The following is a 7,563-nucleotide window of genomic DNA, read 5'->3' as shown; positions in this document are numbered from 1 at the left end:
TATCAACATTAGGAAGCTAATGCATTCTTTTCAAGAGCTGCATAGGATATATTCTATGGATATATGTTTTTCCAAACTTTTTACCATTATCAATTATATAGCAAGAATATCTTTGTATAGATGTCATTTTATAAATGGGCAAGTATAGCTAAAAGATGAATACCTAGAAATAGAATGGCTCTGTAAAGGCATTGACAAATCGCTCTCCACCAACTTCCTCTCTAACCAACTTACAATGCATGCGGTGACTATTTCTTTGACAGACCTTGTGAGACCCAAGGGAAGAGAATGACATTATTAATGGCAAACACTTACATGGCACTTAGTCTGCACCAGGCGCTGGTCTATGTGCTATACATATATTATCTCAAATAAGACTTGCAACAACCTCAGGAGGGAGGTAACTTTCATCTCCAGTTTACAGTTGGGATAAGACATTTTGCTTCAGGTCACCTAGCTAGTAAATAGCACATGACATCTGAGCCCAGGCTGTCTGGCTCTAGAACTCAGTTCTTAAAAGCATGACCCTAAAGTGCGCTAATCATGACACTTTTTCTTAAATATTCTCTGGTTTAGAAGAATTTCTCAGCTGTTGAATTAGGTAGATTGCATCAGACTCTACCATCATACCCTATTTGTTGCAGCCCTCCACAGCACTAGAAGCCTCTCCCCATCAGCCTTGAAAGTATTAGCTCCCAGCTTACTAGCACATTCTCTAACCTCACTCTGGCCATAATTTGCTGAAATATCAATGTTCCTGTAGATGAACCTTGCACTCCCCTGGCCTATCAGTTCCTCAATCTCTCCCTCAATGACCTTATGCTCCACCTTGTCTCACCTTTCTTTTCTGCTATCATAACCAAGTTCTAGATCTGGTCATCATTGTAACTGCATCTCTTTTATCATGTCAGTTTCATGCATCTTAACTTCAGACCAGCAACTCCTATTTTTTCACTCATTCCCTTTAATACCTGTACTCCACCAGCTCTTTGACCCCACTGGGGTCTACGATCCACTGATCCTATCAGGTGTTCACTCTCCATCCCTCCAGTCAGTCTTACTTAGATTACTGAATAGCTGACCTCCTGACAAGTCACTCTGCTTCCCTTGCCCCCCTTCAATGTATTCTAATAGCAGGTAACTCTATTAAAATGTAAGTTAGATTAAGTCACTTGTCAGTTTAAAACCCTCCAATGTCTTCCCACTTCACTCTGGACAAGGTAAAGTACTTTGAAGAGTTTATAGGACCTACACAGCCTCTCTATTTCATACTACTCCCTCTCTTCCTCACTCTACTTAAGCCACCTGTTTCCATCCCAAGAAAAATAGTATTTCAAGTATGATAATTTCAGTTGCAAGTCAAGTGTGCAAATGTTAACCTTATTCCTTTTTATTACTGAGCTCAACACAGTATGTTTCCCATGGACTTCTCTTCATAGATAAGTAAACCTCCGATCTCCAAAACCGGGAATTTATATGAAGAGATCTGATGTGAGAATGCAGATACCTTTGTTCCAGAGCAGTAGGCTGTCAAGACTGATTTTGCTTAAAATCTATACTTCCTATTTGTTGTTATAAACAAAACTATGAACAACTCGAAATAGTTTCAATATCCATAAATGGAAGATAGTGCTTGGCAAATTTATACAATGAAATACTACATAGTCATTAAAAAGTAATAAAATATGGCCAAAAATGCTGATAGAGAAAGATCATCAAATTAAGAAATAAATATAAGTGAGGAAAAAAAATAGAACAGTATATACACCGCTTCCTATATATTTTATCTACATATAGGTGAATAAGAGTTCTAGTTAGTTTGATGTAAATAAGTAGAAACATTTCTTTTACGTATATATAAGGAACCACCAAGAGAGTTTACATTGGGAAACGGGAGGCTATCTTTTTTTACAATTTTATTTTAAAACCATGCACATATTTTTTTACTTTTGTATTTAAATTTTAAGTTACATTAATTTATTGAGCTGAGTCATCTAGCATAAACTTAGTTATTCATTGAACAGCAAATCTTAGACTCTTACTGTGAGCATAACAGCATGCCAGGTGTGGGGGAGACCATAAAGGAAGAAACAATCACTCACCTAACCAAACTTACAGGATGATAGAGGAAATAGGAATCACAGAAAAAAACTGAGAGAAAATCATAAAGTATATATAATTTAGACTAATGTCCTTCAAGTGGATGATAGATATTATGTGAATGGAGACAAGGAAAAGACAAGTTGCCAGGTGTCATCAGGTAGAGAAGATACTATCTGCATTTAGCACTGAAATAAATGTAAGGATTTGATTAGGGGAAAGAAATGGCAAAGACCATCCAAAAAGGAACAATCTACATTAGGCAATTCTAGTAAGGCCACAAGTAACCAACCAACAAGATCAAAATGTTTTATGAAAGTGGATTAGCACCTGCATGAGGATTGATAGAACTAGGTAGAGAGTGGGTAGGAAGTAAGTTTGAAGGTTAACATAGAAATCAAAGCCTGAATATTTCAGTCTAGAGTAGAAGAAAAAAACTTGGATGGAGAGAAAAGGATGAACACAGAACATGCTGGGAAAGAAAAAGCCATCTTATAAAGAGCCTGATTGAATGTTAGCCCTGCACAATGATTTTTAGAAAATAAATATTTCAGAAAAAGAAATGTTTCTATTTTTCTTACTTTGAGCCGATATAGATATAATATGTAGATATGTCTATCCAATTAAGAACTAAAGAATCAAAAAATAGTTTTATAAATGGTCTCTCAGTAGAATTACTGATAGAATTACTGATAGTTACACAAATAACTATAAATCTATTTAGTAAAATTGAATATAAAACTCAAAACAATAGATAAAATGAAAACAATGTACTAAGAATAATTTAGATGCAAAATTTAAATATAACAGAAAACATTGAAGAGCTAGGTAGATGAAATGAGAAAAATAAAATACATTACCAACTCATTGTCTCTAGAGGGAAGGCAATGGTTTTATGTAACTCTTAATATAATGTTTCAACCTTGACTCTAAACTTTGAGAACTAGTGTTGTCTCCCTGCTACTTCCCCTGGATTGGCCCAACCCTCCAGGATGATGTTAAGAGAAGGGAATAGAATCCAAGGTCTAGACTGATTAGATTGTTTTACCCCCTACATAAAGCACCAGAAGACTGATCACCTGCTTTGCTCAGGGAACATTTCTTAATAAATGAGAGCTTTGTTTTTTAAAGCAGTAATGCCACACTAACTAGATGAGGCAACTTGGATGTAAAACTACATGATTTATTATGTAACATCTCCAACCTGGGTCACAAAGAATAGCAATAAGTCTGCAATGCCCAGATCTCTCCTAAACTACTTTTGCAGGTGTCACATTCTTCTTCTTCCTTAACACCATTCTTGATCTCTGTCAGAAATCCTGTTCAAACTCCTCCTAGACCCTCCCCATAGTGAGACATTCCAGTCCACATGTGTCCCCACCCCTAATTATTATTCATTTCATTTGCATATGTTTTTTGTTAATATAATTCATTTGCACAAAGTAGGACCCTACTGCCAGGTCAATACAATGAAGCTTTGACCAGAACTCCTAATGCTGCCGGGTTTGATTTCTAATAGGTTCTTGTCGACCTTTCTGCCGTAGGATCAATAAGCACCCCTCAAAAATGTCTACTCCCTAATCTCTGGAACCTGTAAATCTGTCATTACATAGCAAAAAGTCTATCCAGATGTGATGAAGTTTGGGGATCTTGAAATGGAAAGTTGATTTGTTTGAGCCAAATTTAATCACACCAGCCTATAAAAAGAGGAGAAACTCTTTCAAGGAAGGAAGGAAACTAGCTGGTTGTCCTAAGTGATATTTTAGAAAAAATTGCCAACTTCATGAAAAGTTGACTAAATCAGACAAAGACTGGATTCAGACTGCTTATGTATTACTGTAATATTGCAAAACAAAACAAAAAATAAGAGGAGACCGTTTCCCAGTTGGAGTCAGAGAGATGCAGTGTAAGGATTCGACCCACCATACTGATTTTGAAGATGGAAAAAGGGGACTATGAGCCAAGGAATGCAGGTGGCATCTAGAACAGCCCTCAGCTGATAGCTAGCTAGGAAACAGAACCTCGGTACTACAACTGTAAGGAACTGAATTCTACCAACAGTCTGAATAAAGAAGGAAGATTCTTACCCAGAAACTCCAGAAAGGAACACAACACTGCTGACACCTTGATTTCAGTCATGTGAGACCTAAGCAGAGACCTTAGCCCACTGGACTTCTGAGCTATAGTAACTAAATTATAAAATTTGGGTTGTATTAAGCTAGTCAGTTTCTGGTAATCGGTTACAACAATAATAGAAAACTATGCAAGTCATTCCATGGGTTCTTCATTTCTCTGTTCCTATTCTCCTTTCCTTTCCCCTCAATGTCTAGCTGATAGATGTAATTCTTCTTCATTCCATACTTTAACTCCTTTGATTGCCTCTGGTAAACTCTGATGCTTATCCATGTTTAGTGTACATTGGATTTCTTTCTGATCAATGCATCCCACTCAACACAGAAATTAAGTGATTTTTAAATGTAAAAAAACAAACAGGACTAGAATTTAAAATAGGATTCCTATGGTTTAAAACAAGAGAAAAATAAGACAAAACAAATGAGTACATACAGCAGAAATTAGAAAATAAAGAAAACAATAAGACAGCATTTAAGAGGATAAAGAAATCGTTTAACAAACAGAAGACCAAATACTTTCATTATAATAATAAATGTAAATGGGAGATTAGACTGTAAAACAAAATCCAAATGACAAACAAACAAAAGGATTAAGTATTAATGCAGTCACAAAAGCATACAACATTGATTTGAACTGCACTGCACGGGTCCACTTATACAAAGATTTTTTGTTTCGATAAATACAGTACTGTAAATGTATTTTCCTTATGATTTTTATAACTTTTTTTCTGTAGCTTACTTTATTCTAAGAATATACTATATAATACATATATAAAACATTTGTTAATCAACTGTTTATCAGTAAGGCTTCTGATCAACAGTAGGCCATTAGTAGATATATTTTTGGGGAATGGAAGGTCATACATGATTTCTGACGTGAGAAGAATGTTGGTGCCCCAAATGCCTGCATTGTTCAAGGGTCAACTATATATTCAAGTTATAAGAAGGCATTGGTTACAATAGTAACATCAGGCAATGAATTAAAAACAAAAAGCACAAAATAGGGTAATAGTGTTCTTTTTATATTGTTAAGCTATATAATTTATGCAAAGGATTTAAGGGGTATGAGTCATCTATTAAGTTTTATTAGACTTTATAAAGCAAAAAAGTATATTTTAAAATAACTAACATTTGACAAAGGAGTAAAATATAAATAATGATATATATACTCTGAATTAAATAAGATTTACTTAAATATATACACCTTATAACAGAAATGTAACTTCTTTACCAGTGCCCATTATTTAGCATACCAACAAATTCCTGAAAAGAGACACTTATGGGTTATATTCCCTATGCAAACTGATTTAATTAACATTAGAAATTTATAATAATAGATTAACCTTCAAAATCTAATCATTTAGAAATTTAAAAATAATTTACTTAGTATTTATTGGTTCAAAGTAGCAATACCACTACAATGTAGAATATTTAAAAATCAACAACCACAGTGAAGCTATATGGAATCTGGCCAAGGGAGTACTCAGAGGAAAATTCATAGATAATAAATATATAGGATTAAATAAAATAGAAAATAGTACCACTAATAAGGACTATTAAATAAGCAAATGGGAGAGAGGGTAGGTATGTATGCTGTTCTGGGGAAATATAAATTGCCAAAATTAATTGGAAGAACATAGGACTAAATAAAAAAGATGAAAGCAATCCTTATCAAAAAATTACCTTTATGGAAAGTCTTTTGACCCCTTCTAAAAAAACAAAGTTCTATTATTGCCATAAGTCATAATGCCATTTCAACAAAAGGACAAGAGGGTGGGTGGCTCAGTCAGATAAGCATCCGACTCTTTATTTTGGCTTTGGTCATGGTCTCAGGGTTGTGAGATCAAGACCCACGTCAGGCTCTGGGCTGGGCATGGAGCCTGCTTAAGATTTTCTCTCTCCCACGCCCAATCTCTCTCAAAAAATAAAAAATGGTGAAATACATATGTAGGTGCAGTAGGTGGTTTCCATCCATAATTAGTTCCAGTCTTTCTTTAAAAAAGTTCAGCCACCCATAAAAGGTGTGCACCATCCAAGTCCTTACACTTAGATGAATTTTTCAGATTCCTTTGTTCCACAATGATAAGAGAAAGGAGTCAAAATGGACCATTAATATGGTTTGGGGAACACCTCTTTGAGAACACACCTTTAAATTGGCTTTTACTCCTCTCCTGTTTTAGTTCTTCTGCCCTCATTCCGACTCCCTGGATGACTTCCCAAAGTATCTACCTACACCAAAGTTTCTGTTATAGACTGATTTCTGGAGGACCTGAGCTAAAATATGAGAGAAAGATGGTGATATCCTAAAAAGCAAGATGGGATTGTGCTTTAGCTTTTTCTATGGATGCTAGAAATCACTGAAGAGTAAAAATTTAAGGACCTGAAATTTATATCATGCAGAATCCTACCTAGTTTGGGTAGATGTAGTGGGTCATACAATGGAAAGAATAGTCTTCACTTATTTCACTTCTTTTGCTATCACTTGTTACTATTAAGTAACAAGACTATCTTGGAAACCCCTTTGCACACCCATAAGATTTTTTCCCTGTGAGAAAATACTCCCCTCCAAAATTTAAGAATAAATCCTGTCTGAGTACTAAGATGATGGCATAGTAGGAGGACCTTAAGCTCACCTGGTCCCTGGAACATAACTAGATAACTATTAAATCATTCTAAATACCCCAGAAACCATCCTGAGGACTCAGAGAACAAACTGAACAACTAGAGGGAGAGAAGAGGCCACATCAAGGAAGGTAGGAAGTGCGGAGACATAGTTTGGGGGAGAAACAGATGGAGGGTGCTGCAGAGGGGAGAGTGCCCTGGTTATGTAGAAAAGTGAAAGAGAGGAGCACACAGGGGAACACACAAGGAGAACACTTTCCCAAAGCCATTGTCTGGGAAAATGAGAGAGGCTGATTTTCATGAGTTCTTACAATGAGCAGGGCTTAAAGACTGCAATTTTAAATAAAGGCCAGCACGCTTGGCTGGCATAGAGCCTTGAAGGCACTACACTACCCCTAGAGAGAAGGCCTGCAAATAACCCAGGGGGCAGTTGGCTTTGAAACATCCATTTGAAGAATGCTGGGGAACTCAAAGGGCAGATGCCTGCCCACACCACCTCTCCTGACCGGAGAGTTCTGTAGGCCTTCTGTTCTAGTGGAAGTAGTATCATGCCTCATTTAACAAGCAGACCAGAGCACACCTAGTTAAAACTTGCCATATTCTGGCCAAAAACAAAACATTGTCCACTTCAGGCAAGGAGAGCCTCTGCCCATGACTGACCTCAAGAATAGAGCAGCCAAAACACAACAGCAGAGTACAAGCAGCACAC

Source organism: Phoca vitulina, unplaced genomic scaffold (genome assembly GCF_004348235.1).
Source record: "Phoca vitulina isolate PV1807 unplaced genomic scaffold, GSC_HSeal_1.0 scaffold6, whole genome shotgun sequence".
In the NCBI taxonomy this organism is placed as follows: domain Eukaryota; kingdom Metazoa; phylum Chordata; class Mammalia; order Carnivora; family Phocidae; genus Phoca; species Phoca vitulina.
The sequence above is the reverse complement of the archived record's forward strand: the minus strand, read 5'-3'. Positions refer to the sequence as shown.